Source organism: Heliangelus exortis, chromosome 23 (assembly GCF_036169615.1).
Source record: "Heliangelus exortis chromosome 23, bHelExo1.hap1, whole genome shotgun sequence".
NCBI lineage: Eukaryota > Metazoa > Chordata > Aves > Apodiformes > Trochilidae > Heliangelus > Heliangelus exortis.
The window spans coordinates 5,139,893-5,156,201 of record NC_092444.1 but is presented as its reverse complement, the minus strand read 5'-3'; the positions used below and the strand labels follow the sequence as shown (position 1 = coordinate 5,156,201).

At 40.2% G+C, this 16,309-nt stretch overlaps 1 protein-coding gene across 1 annotated transcript in view; it reads right to left on the bottom strand.

Annotated features, from left to right (window-relative positions):
* The window catches only part of PEX14 (peroxisomal biogenesis factor 14), a 70,238-nt gene that overhangs the window by 19,775 nt on the left and 34,154 nt on the right, over positions 1-16,309 (bottom strand). The gene's annotated exons all lie outside the window — the stretch shown is intronic.

The window sequence follows — 16,309 nt, the reverse complement described above, 5'->3', positions numbered from 1 at the left end:
CCTTAAAATTTCCTTTTCAAGCTTCAGGTTGTTGATTTGAATAATCCAGCACCCATGACTGTTTTGCTCTGAAAGACTCTTGCTGACCCTCTTTTGTGATTGTCAGTTTCCAGGGATCACTCAGCCTCTGTAAATTGTAGTCAAACACAGAATCAGAGCAAGTCAGAGAATAAAATGGCTTGTCACAAACATCTCTGGATGCCTGAACCTTGGGTATTGTATAAAAAGCCCCTTTGACCAAGAACTTTTAAGACCTGACTGTCTGTTTAGGCCCTTTTATAACACCTACTACTATTTAATGTGACATCAGGTACACAAAAATATCATTCCTCTAATGACTGCTCTGAAGCAGAGGAGCACTCAGAGGAGTACTGTTACCTGTATTTTACAGATGAGGAAGAAGTGAGACATACAGACACCAGAAGAGCACCAAGGTCAGAACCTAATCTCTGTCAGTGTAGAAAATGAAACTCAGGAGATGTGAGTCCCAATTCATTGTTTTACCATCAATCCATTCTTCTCTATTTTCTGGATGAAATACAGTAGCAACTATTGCACTGCAAAACCCTTACAAGGGCTTCACTGCAAGAGCCAAGAAGTTTCTTCTTCTCCTTCTCTGCCACAGACTCTGACATTTCAAGTGACAACCTTTTTTCCTGTCCCATCCCCTAAGCATATCTTTTTCTTCATTATACTCCTCCTTGCATTGCTCAATCCAATAATTAATGTAAGATTTTCACAACCTGGAGGCTATATTAGTTTTAGGGAGAAAATTTCTGGTCAGGAGGAAATTAAGAATTGTGCTTAGGGAATAGATTGCTTTACACACACACACACACACACACACACACACACACACACACACACTTTCTTTAAGAACAAAATAGAACTGAACATCTTGTTTGGCAACAATAAACTCTATAAGTACCCAAAGTTACTGCACTGTATCTTATGACTAAAAGGGAAATCTACTGGTAGGCACCCTGAAACAACATTAGGCTCCTGTTCCTGGAAGCCACTGAGTCAACTCTGCTCAGAAATAACATGGCCACATTTTAAAAGAATCATCATAAACCCTTCTGGGATCTGATCCAGACTAATGATTCCACCTGTTCAGTCAGTTACATGCAGTGCTGGCTGATTCTTTTATCAAATGTTTGTCCTATATCCCACTCTGTGCTTAGCTGAACACATTTCAAGAAGGTCAAAGAGGCACAGTCTCCAGATCAATTTTCTTTTACACATCTTGGATCACATTCACAAGGCCATGCCCAACCCAACATTTCAACAAAACCTACTGTCTCAGAGAAATGCCTCTGATTTTTTTATTTTTTTTTTTTTTTTTAGCTTTCATTTACATTAAGACACTGGATTTGAATGTAAACATCCTGCTGCTACACTTCCAGCTCAAACTTTGTGTAAAGGAACCCCAACATCAAAGTGAAACTGGCTGGTCTCAAGTGTCAGGCCAAAAAATGCAGAAATAAAACTAACTTGAAAAGTTACCAAAAGGGCTTTGAATTCTTAATAGCTTTATTCATCCAGGAGACTGCTCATTGTGCAATTGCAATCTTTAAGACAGAATATACTTTAACCCATCAGGGTGACTAAGCAGCTTTCAGAACTGATCAAGATGCTCTAACCTCAGTTGCACAACACTAAAATAAGGAGGGGAAAAGCTGACTGACACTACGGTGCTAAGAATTACAGGAGGCAACCAGGAAAGAATAGGTTAAAATAAAAAGTACTTTGGCATAATAGAAACAAATAAATAAATACATCTGGCAGCAGTTTCTCTTCCTGGCCAAGCTTTTTGGAGTCTATAATAAAATGAAGTATAATGGAGGAGAGGAGGGCAATGTCAGAGGGTGAGGGTTTGGGAGAGAGGTTGTTAAGTATCTCCCTCTCCTCAGCTGTGTTTACTCCATTTACAGGACCCCAGGTGATTGATAGACAAAAGAAAAGCAAGCAGATAGTAACCCCCCTCTGGGAGCATCAGTAAAGGGGATAACTCCTGACATCATCCAGAGCCCCAAACTCTCCTAAGCCACTTGTAATTAAAAAGACAGAGCAAGATATGCAAACCGGTGAAAAAGTAAAAGAGGGCTTTTTTTTTATTATTTATTATTAACATTTTGTTGGAACAGTGGAGTGCAATAAGGACTCTCAGAGCCGTTAAAAGTCGTTGGGTGACCTGCAGACCCCTATTTCCCAGAGCCTTGTATAAAATTGAATTTTTTAAACATAAATTACACGTAATGACGACACTGTAAAAACTAACAGTAATGGAAAGCTGTGCTGTATTTCATTAGCCTGTATTATTCCGTGCCACCTGATCCAGCCGGGCCTTGTTTATGAGTTAGTGTGTTAGCAGATGCCGATGGAAGCATTTGCTTCGACCTTGCTCTTCTCATTGGGGCATGAAATTACGACGGCAGCACCTTGATATTACAGCCATAAATACAGTAAACTGCAAATTTAAGCCAACGGCTCCTATTGTCTCTGAACATAAAGCTGATCGGTATTTATTTAAAAGGAGAACGAAAAAAAATATTATATATCACCTTGTTTATGGGGCTGGTACCCCCCCCTTCCCCTAATCTGCCTTATTCACTTGGTTAAATACTAAACAAACAAACTAAATCCTCCCTATTTTCTACTGATTAAATATTCGTATGAAATGAGTATTGTCTTCAGAAAACTGGATCAAAGTATTTTCACTCTGAATAAGAAAGGGCAAGCTACTTGCTCGGCATGTCTTGGAATGGAAAAAACAGGAACAAGTGCTATAACTTTTCAGTTTTCTATCAAAGAGAAGTTAAAAAATAGAAAATGAGAAAGTTGCTTCAGGTCACTCATTCATGTTTGTCTCTAACATGTATGTGTATACACAGGAGAGAGAGAAAAAGAGAAATATGTTTCCTTCCAGCTGTTTTCTATTTTAAAATATCTCCCTTGCTAATACTATTTGAAAACAAGGAGGAAAGGTATAGGAAAAAAATTGCAGTAGGATTAATGGGAGGGGAAAAAATGCATAGGATTACTTCTGTGAGGCAGCAGACAGCAGGGAGAATGCCTCATCCTCCTATGGGCATTTTGGGTAAATACCCCTGTTCACTGACAACATCCACAGCAGAATTTATTAGAGGGGAAAAATCAAACACAAAGGCAAAAGGACATTGTAATATCACAAAGCATATCACAGCATAAATCACAACATTATAAGTCAGAGCAAAATGTATTTCACTGGTAGTTTCAAGGCACAGAGAATACAGTTTCACTTGTAGTAAAGAGGTCAGGTCTTCCTCTTTTAATGTAAAGTAAGCTCCTTGCTTATATGAAGTATGTTATCTCTGTTCCACATAGAAAAAAAGGAAGGGATACCTTAAGTAAAAGCTCTCAGTGCTAAGCTTTGTATTTCAAAGGCCAAAGCAATAAGAGGAGATTACAAGGAACAACATACAGGATAAAGTAGCTGGATAACTGGACTCAGACCTGGGGTTCTGAAATGTCCTATTCCATGTAATACTATCAGGGCCTTAACAGGATTTGGATGCCTCATTTTATAATTAATCTTCAGGTAGCAGACAGTAGAATTCAACAAGCACAATTTTTCCTTCACAAAAAAGTCCAATAAAAAAAAAGGCAGACAGCAACATGACCAAACAAGACATGTCCAGAAGTCCTCAGTAACTTGAATCATACAACCAGAAGTTTTGTTACAAAGCCCAGTAAAATTCCTACACAAGTGTATACAAAAACACTGCAAAACTTCAATTTTGGGTATCTTCTTCCAAGTACCTGTTTATTACAGTCATTCTAAGAATACCAAAATGGGGGGAAAAATTACTTTATCATTGTCTACAGATTTTATTTTTAGGTCTCTTGCCTTCAGATTTTCCTTTCTGTTATCACACAGTCAGAAAAAGGGTACCTGACAGAAAGCCTCCTTTGAGTGGTCAATGGTAGAATGAATCCATCTGTCTGTGGCACCACTAGTGATGAAGAGACAACACATGAGACTAAGTGAGAAGCCAATGTTCCCAACCCAGGAACACAGGACATCCAATTCAGCCAGTCCATCATGTCAGAATAGTACAGAGAGAACAAAAATTTTTGCTTATTTGTAGTTAATATCTACCTTGGGGTTTGAAGGCTTTGAAGAATCTATGCCAGGATACCAGTTCCAAGACAGTTTATCAGGACTAAGACCGTAACTGAGGCTCTGACATTTGTTTAAAAGAAGCCCATATAGGGCAAAAAATCCAGATAACAGAAGAGAAACTACTCTAGTAACCATAGTGCTGTCATAATTTGTTACAACAACTGAGAGCCTCCCTAGAAATAAGAGTATGCACTCAGAAAACAAGCACAAGGTCCCTAAATGGGTTAAGTTTCCAAGCATGCCCAGCCTGTGATCTGCAAGTGTTACTCCTGCAGAGAGACCAGTCTCATGGTGATGGTTCCTAAGCCTCATTACTTGTATTATAACACTCCTTAGGGACCCCAAAAGTCATTCCCTTTGCAGGTACCATGCATCAACAGTTGCTATGAGCAGTACAGCAAACAGTAGCTATAGCTGCACATTTCCAAGAAAATGTAAAAATGCATGGAAGTATGTATGGAAAAATGTATGGAACTGTAAAGACAGTAACATTGGGTGAGGAGCCATGGACACAGGAGTCCAAGTTCTTTTTCTGATCAATATTTTCTCAGGACATGATGGAGTGTCTTTGCTCCTCCAAGTGGCTTCTGTGAAGTGGAATCAATGTTAAGACACCTAGGAGTCAGGTATCATCATACCGATAAGGTCAGTGAAGAAAAATAAATTTAAATACTACATATTTGATTATTATGGTACGAAAGTTTCAGGTAAATCTGGTTTGAGCTTCCCCCATTAAGACAGAGACACTCACACACTAGCATAAAAAGACATGTCAGCAAGTATTCAGTATGGACTAGAAATCACCTTCGTGCTTCTTTCTTTTGTTTTAGAGAAATTTTTTTACATGCCATTAAAATATTGTTTGCTGAATGCTACTACAAAGCTAGCCACCTGTAAAATTAAAGGCTGATGCTGCCAACAACAGTGTTGAAATACCTTCTGTTTAAAAGGCAAAGCTACTTTGTAATTTTTAACACAACTGTATAAATATTTCTCCACCCACCCTTCACAATTTTGTTGGTTAGTTTGCGTCCATTTAGACAACAACCATCTATGTCATCACACAGGATGTTAATCTTGGGTGGAGAAGAAAGAAACAATAGCAAATGAACTTTTAAGAAACCAAGATTACACATTCAAGCAGGGTCCTTCATGATAAAAGAAAACCGAAGACAAAAAGCATTAGGGAACAAGTCAACAAAATAGCAGAAGTCTCAAAAGATCATTTTTCATCTTTTGGTTTGTTTATTGTTATTTTTTTTTTCTCCCCGTATGCCTTCAACAGCCCTTCAGAGTTCTGGAGAAAATTAAAGGAGTCTGGATTAAACGCCCAGAGGACGACTAATGCCAACAATACTAAAAATAACCAGGTTAAGTGGTGGAAAAACTCTGGTGACCACACACAGAGAACTGGAGTGGTAAGGTAGAAAAGAAGTTTCATCATTGCTCCCTCGGGACATGCACAGAACATACTAACTGCTTCTAGTTCTCTAGGGTTCCGATTACCATGCCAAACACACCTCCAGAGTTTCCTTATTAGTATAATAAAAAGCCTCTACACATTTGGGTTCTATTCCCAGCCTTGCTATTGACCTTGGGTAGGTCATTTAACCTCCATCTGCCTCAGTTTCTACATCTGTAAAACAGGAATATTACTACACAGCATCCTTTGTAAAACGTTTGAGACTGACACTGTTATCATGTATAAAGAGTGACAGTTGGCAGAATCTAGACATACATTATATGCATTTGGGCTAGGTAAGGCATTTGCAAGAAATAATTTATTCATGTGACAAGTTTAGCCTTTCTTGTGTGTGCTTGTGGATCATCCTTGGAAATCCTTCCAGGTTTCTAGCTCTCAACAAACTACACAAGGGCTCAAATTCATGCTTTGACTGGGTGCTAAAATACATGGCACATCTCTTATCTCCTTTTGGCCAAGTGGTGCCCTCAAAATACAGTCACAGGGCTGAATGCTCAAAATGGAAATACCAAAATCCCTATTTTTACCACTATCTGTTGTCTTCTATTGTCTAAGAAAAGTTCCAGCCCAGGAGTTCCAATGGGAGTGACTCCACAGAATTCACACAGAAACTGGAGTGAAGATTAAGAAACATTTATGGGCATGTTCCTGCAACATAACACAAGTCAGATCAGTAGGTGAGGCAGCTGAAGTAGCTGGAAAACTTGCTACTAGTATAAACTCATACTGAGGGAGGGTAGCTCTGGGAGCTCCAGAACTAGGAAATATTCCCTAATGAAAAGAATCACAAATAAAAAGGGAGTGAATACAAGCAGGAAGATATTCTGGGCACTATGTAAGAATGTGTCTCATTTCCAGGGTGCCAAAGGGGCTCATTGGCACCACAGGGGTGGTCTATACAGGGTACTTATCACAGTCATTGATGAAGGGGCAAGGATGCACTTTTCAGATCTCTCCCTCCACACAATTTTGCACACAACTGTCTTGAAGCACAGGACTTGTGCCAGGCAGAGAGGGAACAGTGCTGCAGTGGAAGGAACTGCTCAATGTGCCGTTGAAGGGACAGACCTCTGAGCAGCAGCTTTGTCCTTGTTTCCCCAGGGATGACAGCCCCCACAATCCTGAGTGCCAAGTCCAACAACCAGACAGAACAACTTACCCTTTCCTGTCACCACAGTAGATGAAGAGTCACCAAAAGTACTTAAGATTCTCTTCTTCCCCCATTTTCTACCTGGTTTTCTTTTACTGATACTCCTGTCTCTCTCAGGTGGCCTAGGGTGAAAAAAGCTCTCCTTTCATGATGCAATCTGGGCCCAGGTGAGGCCCTGACTGCAGATAACCCAACAAATGGGCAAATGCAGTTTGTGTTCTTACTGGCAGTGCACGTGCTTGTAAATCCCATCCTCCAGGGTATTCTCAGTAAACACACAGCCATCCCTAGCTTCTAAGATACACACACACACACACACACAAGCACTTGCTTTACCCGACGCTGAACTCACACCTCACAAACAAATTATTTAACTACTCTATCCCCCAAGGAAGGCAGTGATCATTTCAAATGCAGCTCCCTGCTCGTCTCTCACACACACGCAACGGCCTGATAGGTTAAATGCTGCCATTTAATTACAGTAATGGAAGCTGCTATTTTTTGGTTCCCTCGAATCCTCTCTCGCTCTCTTTTTTAAACACATCCAGAATCATCTTTTAAACATGTATTTTATATTTCTGAGTTTAACAGCTGCGTTCTCCTGGTTACTTGAAGAGCAGGAGGAATGATATTCTGATATTCTTCTCTGCACCTCTGAGCAGCTAGCCTTTTAAATGCCAAGTAAAAAGGAAGAGAGGCTGGGAGAGATGCTAGAAAAAAGGATACATGCTAACACTGCAGAGACCAATCTGCCCCTCCATTTACTTAGATGGTTTGTGTTGATTTTATTGAATAAAACCAGATAACCTCCCCCACGCCCCTCACGCCCCCCAAAGGCAGCTGGGCCCTGGAGAAGAGAAACATGATAATGCTTTGAGTAATTTTACTGAAAATGCTATGAACACCAGTACATGACACTGACAGTATGTCACATGATGGTTATAAAACAAAGCAAAGCAAAAAAAAAAATATATATGACTGGGAATCAGAACGATCTCAGATCTGTTGACTCAGTTTCCCCATCTACAAATGGGGATGGTATTTCCTCTGTTTCACACTGAAATTTGCAGGCTGTTTTTTTTTTAATCCAAATTGTCTGGAGAATGTAAAGGTCTAACCAGGAAGAGAAAATGCAATCAGAAGTACATTAAATTAATCTTATAATCTTGGCATTCCACAAAAGGTGTCACAAGCTTAGTCAGTTAATATTTGTAGAGTACTTTGAATACACAAAGAAATACAGGATACAGGTTTGTTAAATTCTCAAGCATGCTGTAAAACACTTTGTTCTGGAGTGAACTCAGGAAGGGGGCTGTAAATGGGCAAAGACTAGAGGGTTTGATGGTTAGTTACTGTTAAAGGAGGACATTTAACACAGTATTATGAGACTGGCACAATAACTATTTGTGGATTTTACATTTCGTACAATTAGAAAAAACGTAGGTGCAAAGCACAAGTACTTCGAAGTCACCATAAATTCTCACCTGTGCTAAGGCCACAATGCTCCTAGAAAAATACCCATATTACACCTGTCCTCAGCTTTATTTGTCCTCTAACTGTGAAAAGCTTATTTATTTGTACTATGGCAGTTGGCTCACAGTCAGTCAGCCATCCATGCGGGGATATTGCCCATCTTCATTCTCTGGTACGGACATCCACTGGTATCTCTTAAGGATGGAATCTTAAAAGGTGAGGCAAGGCAGAGACAAAGACAAATTTAATTTTATCACCATAAAAAGGGACATTTCCACATGGGCAGCAAGGACATGAATATCATGTGTATGCGGGGGCGGGCGGATTATAAACGCATTTTGGGCGAAATTCAATAAAGCTGATTCTACTGCATAAGGTCAGCAATTTACTTTTAAAAAATGATATGATTGCAACTTTTAATATAACCCATGTATTTGCTGCAAGATGCTCTAGAAGATTGTGTAATGTAACCACCCGACCTCTCCACAGGAGCAGAGATCACCCCGTTTACCCTTTATTGTCTTGCTAAAAGCAGTGCACATTTGCACAGTATGACAAAGTCAACAGCTTTTACTTCAGAAAGCCTCAGATTTCACTGAGAATGAATTCTCTGTCCTCCTAGGGGAGTGAAGTCTCGCCTGGATGAGGTTCCATCGGTGAGAATAGGAAAGAATGAGCCAAAGACTAAATTCCCTGTTCAGCTAAGGAAAGAATGACTGCTCCAGGTTAAAATTGAGAGGGGGCAGTGTCTAGCAGAAAAGCAAACAGTGGGATTTCATGTTCAACAGGAACCCAAGACATAGTTTTGGACAGGGTAGAAATGCTGTCCAAGAGAACCTGGAGATCTGCCTCATATAGAAACATATTTCATCTTCCCCAGCAGCAAAGCATCACAAGGTCTGAGATAGCTTTCAGCAGAAGAGCAGCACAGATTATGCTGATTACACTCCTGGTTTTAGCCCCAAGAGAGAAGGCTCTCTTGAGACTGAGAATACCAGGTTCATCCACAGAGCAGGAATTAAATTCCCTTCCTTGCTCCAGGAAGACGGTGGAGAAACCGTGGGCTGGGTAACCATGAAGAGCAAATTCCTGCTATCACAAAAAATATTTTTATACAAATGTACACAGATTTCTTCAACTGTCTGGAGGTGAAGCTTGCTTCAAAGGTCAAAGCTGCAGGGCTGGATTAGGATTGCACGCAATCTGCCTGAGCCTTGACATTCTGACATTCTAAAGTTTGCAGCTCTCCCCTCCCTTACACAGCTGATGGAAGTAAATTCTCAACCTCCCTGCAAATATGGCTTTTATTGCAGCAAGCAACTTCAAAAATCACCCACTGCCAAACCAAGAACTCTGAAAAAAGCATATCAAAGCAGTTTAGAAACAGAGCTAACATAAATCTTACTAAGTCAATAATGCAAAAGGGGTAATTAACTCCATTTTACAGATGGGCAAGCTGAGAACAGGTAACTTGCCCAAAGCCAGGCAAGCAGTCGTATCTCAGATCTCCAATACCAGCTCTTAGATTGTTACTACAGAAGTGACTTTCTTTTGGCACTCTGCATTTAATTTCACTTGAAAACATGATAAATAAATTATTAAGTTTACAAGTCAGACTCAGAGTCTGGGTCTTTTCTGCCCATCACTAAGACTAACAGTTTCAGGACTCAGAATATAATTGACTACTTTCACTTTGTCTTCTAGAATAGACTTCAACTCACCCTGATGTAATCAGATTGGTTTCTCAATGCTACCAGGAATGGAAATGTTATTTTGACAGCAAACAAGGCAGATATGACTCAAAACACACTCACTGAGCAACAGGAGTTAATTTTGCAAAGCCATTTTTAACAGCTCTTTTATATTACATAGTTACTGTCAGATAGCCAAGTGGAGAGACATCATTAAACCCATGACATATCAATTATTTGTTAAAATTAAGCTTACAACCAATATTTTGTAACACATACAACTTCCTGAGCATCAATCTCATCTCTTGCAATCTATCAGTACTTTTCAAGCTACAAAAACATGGCAAAGGTAATGTGGCAGCCTGTTCACCCAGTATCAGTTAAATGAACCACCTCTCCTGTTGGGTGCAGTATAGATCCAACTGGTTCAAGATCACTGAAGGTTGAGCCTGAAGTGAGAGAGGAACTTTAGTTCCAAGCAGAGCTCCTCAGCAAACTTCTGTAAGTTACAGAAAGTGTTTCTTCAAAACACCACAAATGTTCAGGAGAAAAGTAAAGATTTCCATTCAAAAGCCATTTTTCCAAATACTTTCACTGTTTTATTATGGTAGATATTAGATTATTCTATTAATTTTTATTCTCAGTTACAATAGGGAAGTTTCGACTCTAAGCAATAGAGAGTGATCTGATAGGTCTGAAATATTTCATTAAAAAAACCCAAAAAAACAAAACACCAAAACAATGCTGTGATTTTAAATGTCAACTGCTGTTTAATATAAAAAGAAATTTCCAAATCTCAAAATTTCCCATGAAATTAAAATATTTTCTTCCAAAACCTCTGACAACTCCAAAGAGCAGCCATATCTGATTCATCAGGATGTCTTAAGGCTGATTAGTTTATCACATTTTGTTAGCACCACTGCTGCAGGTCTCTTCTTATCAAAGAAGTTAAGAAAATCTGTAAAGTTCATGACAAGCTCAGATAAAATAAACAGTAAAATTGATGGGGAAAGAGTCAGCATGATGGATAGGCTGGTACTGAACAGCAAGTGACAGATATGCAGATGGGAGACTGGCAGAAGAGGGGGACATCTCCTTCACAGCAGATGGATAGAGATTCTCAATCATTTTCAGGAAGAAAAAAGAAGGCAACTCGTACAAAATACAGAACTGGGGAACTAATTTCTGGATCATGAACACATCTATTCCTCTGGATTATGAGACTCCAGTGGAAATCTTCCCTGGATGTTGAATTTGATCAGCACTGGGCAAACACAGCAGTGCCAAAACTGGGTATGACTGCCAATAATGCTGATTCAGATAGGAACTGTTTTGAGTTTGTTAGCAATAAAGGCATTAATTCTCTCACTTGTCATTCTTTGGGTCCCTAATAAGTTCCTGGGAGACAACCAGATTTCTCCATTTATGCAGGGCTCTATTGATCCAAAGCTTGGATGGGAGGCACCTAAAGAACAAACTAGGAGCATGAACAGGAGTAGGACAGATTTTTCTTTAACATAAGAAAAATATTATAAGGCATATTAGCTGTCTTTCTAAGTCATAAACAGAATCCTAAGCATCTTGAATTATCCCACAGTGATTTTCAAGAAACTTAGTGATTTTTTTCCCCAGTAATTACATTCTCTATCCCTAAAGCTTCCTCTGCAAGATCACTTAGACAAAGTATTCTTCATTTCCTCTCCTAAAAGCCACGTAGTGAAGTTAGGCAGCTGTGGTCCTCTAAATCAGAAGTGGATGCTTTGAGATCCAGCTAACCCTGTACACACCATTACCCATACTCCAAGCAAACAGCCACAAAGTTTCAATGGGTGATGGGTACAGTGTGCTCTGCAACCCTCAGCTGCAAAGCAGGATGAAAATGTAGACTGCACCCATTTCTGTTTGACCTGTACAGTCATTTCTGTAAGTCTACACAAGCTGTTAGAATTCATGCTACCTGAACACCTCTTCCAACCTTCTTTCATCACCAGCAAGCACATCCCCCCTGGTACTGCCTATGCTAGAGAATTTCTCTCATTGTGTGTTGATTTGTTCTAGATGCTTAATACATTAAGTGTATTCTTACAATAAATTTTTATTCTCAGTATCTGAATTCCAGGTCTCACTTGCAGCTTTCCTGCTGCAACTGATGATGTCTGTGGAGGCAATGGCACAAAACACTTACTAGACAGGTAGAGAACAAGTCATCCCAAGTACCACGAGTATGAAGCAGGACCAGTGCTCACTGACACAAATCAGTAGTGCAGTGAAGTCTTCATTCCTTTTCTTCTCTTAAATCCATATTCTGGCAGCATGTTTCAAGAGAGGGACAAGTCTACACTTATGGCCTAATCACACATTCTGTATCAAACACAGAAAAGCATAAGGTTTGGAGGGCCATAGCAGTTTGGTCCAAGTAGTTATTTTGACAGCACTGGCTACCAACCAGGTTTTTTTTTGTTTGAGTTGTCACTGGACTGTGTTGGCTTGCATTCTATTTTCTTCCCAAGAAAAACCTTTGTAAAAACTGTCTGAGCTTCAATGAGACATATTAAAGAATTAATTACAAAGTAAAGCTGAAGGAGAAAATTAATTTTGGCAACACAAGAGGTTACTTTTCTTTTCCTCCCTTTTCTGGGGAGTGGGGGAGGAAAGGCAGTTATTATCATCTTCATGCTGGGGGCAGGAGTTGGGAGCTGCCCAGTCGATAACCTGGCCATCAGAACAAGGTTTATAATTAAAAGGTCAGTGACCTGGAAAGCTGGGGCCTCACTCTCAGGGCCCCTCCGTAATGATGCTGCTATTAAATTAAGACTGTTATGAAATCAATGCTAAAAAAGCTTTCATGGTAACGAGATTCCATTCAAGGACATGCAAACTGCCTCACGAAATGGACTTAAATTATAAAAAAGTAATAAAAGAGGGTTAAATTGAAATCTGCTGAAGAATTTACTTCCTTTAACGCCCTCCAGTAGTGGGTTGTGCCCCCTTCTCTCAGGCCTTAAGGTGATCCACTTGGGTTTCTTTGGTGATAGAAGGAAAGAAAGGGGTTCAGCTTCAAAGAATGCAGACTACAGAAAAAAGGAAGAATATTAACACAGATTTCTACTGGAGATTCTGGGGCTCACAGCATTGGTTTCCAGGGAATCAAGTGTCTTTGAGCTCTGACTGGAAAAGGGCATATACAATTAAATAATTTATTCACCTCTTCAGAAATCACCACAGCCTGGCATCTTGACATTGGCAAAATTTCCTGGAACTCTGATGCACTGTAAAAAACTGTGCAAGACCTGCAGGAAAACCTTGTGCAGTAACTCAGTTCCTGACACCCAAAATAATGAAACAGATTCATAGATAGAACATGCAAAAGGCCAATGCTTCCAACAATCTCCAACCCACCTCACCAAGCAATGACTGCTTGTGGAAGCAGGTAGCCCATTCTGTTACATCTACATACAAATGACCAACTGAGGCACAGTATCTTCTGAAGGGAATGTCCAACCCTCTGGGTGGACATTTTCCCAATACAATGCAACAATTATACAATTACTTGCCCTAATGCACTTCTGTTCTCCTGCCACTGTCATTTCCAAGCTCCTCACATGTTTTATCCATGACCACAATCCCACTCTGGGAAGGCTTTTACTGCTCTCATTTTACAGATGAAGAGAACAAGAAACTAAGAAAAAAGCTTTTCATTCTGGATTCCACAGTAAGTCTGGAAACTACCAGTATTCCCTTCCATGCCCCAAGGAAGCACCCTGAAAAACAGAGCTCCACATGTACAGTGCACTTCCACCCCCTTTCTTTATCTTGCCAGAAGTTACAGGCTCAGAGTGTGCAAAATTAAGAAGCCACATGAGTTACTGGATGGGTAACTGAGCAGTACAGGACATCTGAGGCACAACAGTTAGATGACAGACACATTTCCACAAGGGTTTAAACCCCACATGCTGTCTAATTACTCCCAAGGCGCCGCTGATTCTGTGGCATGTCATCAGCAGAATCAGCAAGTTGGACAAAAAACAAACAGCATCTTTTTTTCCTTTCTTTTCTTTCAGATACTCTGAGGGGAAACAGCTGTTTTTCCCTTCATCTGAAGAAGTTCATGATAAAAAGGAGGAAATGTCATAAATTACACAAAATGCCAGTGTAAGCTTCAAAGAAAATGATAAACGATTCTAATAACTTCATGTTTCTCATTAATGCCTCTGTATTTGGGAGTTTAAAAGTGCTTAAGACAACAGAGAAATTGCATCCAACTTTTGAAAGACCTTTTACAAACCCAGGACACCCTCACTGTCCCAACTGTCATCAACAGTATCATCCCCTGTTCCAGTGAGAGCAGTTCAGCAAACCCCTGACCTGCAAGTAACCAGGAAAGCTGAATTGCTGCCTCTGCAACTTCTGTTTCACAAGAAACCAAACCCAGTCCAGCTGAGGATTCTGAAGAAACTTTCATTTCTCATTGCACTGAAATGGATTAAACAAACCTCAGCTCCTACGTTGATTAATACTAAAAGGTAATAAATTTCTTTGGCCTTTTTAAGGAAGAACATACTTATTAAAAAGAGGAAAAAAATAAATTCAAGGTGGAACCATCTCTGCAAGCCTCGGAAGTGAAATTTGAGAGGCAAAGTCAGGGTGGTAGGACCTGAAAGTTCACCCACTGCTAATGCTCCAATCCTATCCCTGTAGCCTAAGCTGGAGCTGGGGTGGTGGAAAGGTCCTGCAGGGGTAGGGCACCTGGACTTTTCCCTCTGCACACTCAGATAAAAGGTGACCCAGCAATATCCTCTCTACTTCAAGAGTTTTTAACCAGACTTAGAGGGGAGCCATAGATCTTACCTCTACAGCTCCACAGAAGTTAATGACAAAAGACAAGTTCATACACGGTGTACAGATATCTACAGATATGAAAATTCCCCTCCACTAAGCTTCTGCTGGAGTTCATAAAAAGATTTCCAACTGCAATTTCTGCTTGAAGAAACTTGCATCAGAGTAACTGTGAAAAAATTAGAAGGGTTCTTCTCTATTGTTTCTTGCAAAGATAAAATTTAAGAGACTCTTGTAACCAAAATGGTTTCTCTACAGAAAATGCTTTTTTGACCAATAGTGAGGACTTTTCCAGCAGTCTATCTATAAAATGGGGATAAACTGGGATGACAATGACTGTCTATCAAAGACCAGGGTGAACAGTCTGCCAAACCATGTAATCCCTCATTTATTCAGGACTAAACCCAGCCACAGCATCTACATTTAAAGAATAATTGCCACCATCAAGCACATAGATACCACGACAGTTTGTCCCTTTTGCTCTCAAGCACTGAGCAGAGGTCATGGTGTGGGCTCCATGGTCAGCCTCCATATGGACATATTTCCAGTGACTGCTGGGTATGGGCACTACTGGACTCTGCTCCTTCCTACCTCCTACTGTTAAGTTTTCAAACAAACAATGAGCACAAAGGGAAGGAGGACTAATTAACAAAGAGAAACAAACAAACAGCTCTACCAAACCATTTCTGCTCTTTAGTAATTATTAGCCAAGTAATTCATAAGAAGTATTAGTCGGGCCACAGTTTCTCTGTGCCTCCATCTCCCCACCCTTCCTCTTCTCCCAGTCAGGGATTTATTAAAATTAAACAGATTAGATGAAGCTCCTGATACTAAAAACTGTTCAGCGAAGCCTGCGGTGGGGAAGTGCAGAGCAAACACCAGAGACATTTGTCTCTAAATTGCTCTAAATACCTTCTGCAAATGAAATTCTAACCCAGCTGTGTTGAGAGAGAAAATGAGGAATAACTGGTCATTGTCAGCACAGAAGAAGATCAGGCAGTTATAATATTGCACGATATACTGGGGGCTAAGGATCTCTCGGCAACAATAGATTTTGTATCAGGTTACCCCGGGTAATCAGCACAGCTTTTAGGCTCAGCTTTCCCTTGCTTCATTGCTTCGATGATAGAGTTGAAATCCCCAAGCTTTTATGATTAATTACTCCCCATAGGTCCACATATTTCAAGGAAAAACTCATGGAGCACAGCAGCCAACAGGCTCCAAATTTTAATGCCATCCTGATGGCAGGGCAGGGCAGGGCAGGCAACGTACCTATGTGATTGGAATGTTCTCTAACTAGCACCAGGACAAGCAGAGAGAGGATTACACTCAAAATGATGTACTCATGAACTACTTGTCATGACATCACTGCTAAAAGACAAGATTGCCATTCCCTTCCAGGTCCTTTGCTATTCAAGATGAGCAACGTGGCAAATACACTCAAACTCTCCATCTCGTTACATCAGGTCTCAGGCACATCCACAAACAGTTCATAATCCCAAACAAAATCA